The sequence below is a fragment of the Octopus bimaculoides genome, chromosome 30 (assembly GCF_001194135.2).
Source record: "Octopus bimaculoides isolate UCB-OBI-ISO-001 chromosome 30, ASM119413v2, whole genome shotgun sequence".
In the NCBI taxonomy this organism is placed as follows: domain Eukaryota; kingdom Metazoa; phylum Mollusca; class Cephalopoda; order Octopoda; family Octopodidae; genus Octopus; species Octopus bimaculoides.
This window is the reverse complement of record NC_069010.1, coordinates 4,753,952-4,754,481: the sequence shown is the minus strand read 5'-3', so window position 1 is coordinate 4,754,481 and position 530 is coordinate 4,753,952. Positions and strand designations below refer to the sequence as shown.

Genomic DNA, 530 nt, shown 5'->3' with positions numbered 1-530 from the left:
AGGTCAGTTTGAAAACATTGACGTCAAGGTCAGAAAAAAAAGACAGATAATTTAAACCCTTTAGCAGCCAGATTACTCTGTCAAATGTAAGATTTATTTCAGTTCTATATTTAAGAGATGAGGAATTATGTACATTATTTATGTTTGATGGATATTTGTCCTCGTCTTGTTTGTTGTTAACACAACGTTTCGGCTGGTATACCTTCCAGCCTTCATCAGGTGTCTCGGGGAAATTTCGAACCTGGGTTCTCGTTCCCAAGGTTTATTTATCCACATTGTTTTCAGTCAGTCATGCAATATCTTGTAGCTCTGAGATTTCACTGACATGATTGCTTATTTTTAGGATGACATTGTAGGGCAGGTATAAGGGGCCTGATCTGGCCAGTTTGAACGTAAAACAGGTAGAATATTATAGCTGAATATGGCCAGTTTAAATGCTAAACAGTTAAAAATGGATATATATATATATATGGATATGTATATATATATATATATATGGATATATATATATATATATATATATATATATA

The 530-nt window shown here is 32.6% G+C and overlaps 1 protein-coding gene across 1 annotated transcript in view; it reads right to left on the bottom strand.

Moving 5' to 3' along the window:
* LOC106884177 (uncharacterized) overlaps positions 1-530 on the bottom strand; it is a 26,417-nt gene that overhangs the window by 10,460 nt on the left and 15,427 nt on the right. The window lies entirely within an intron of this gene.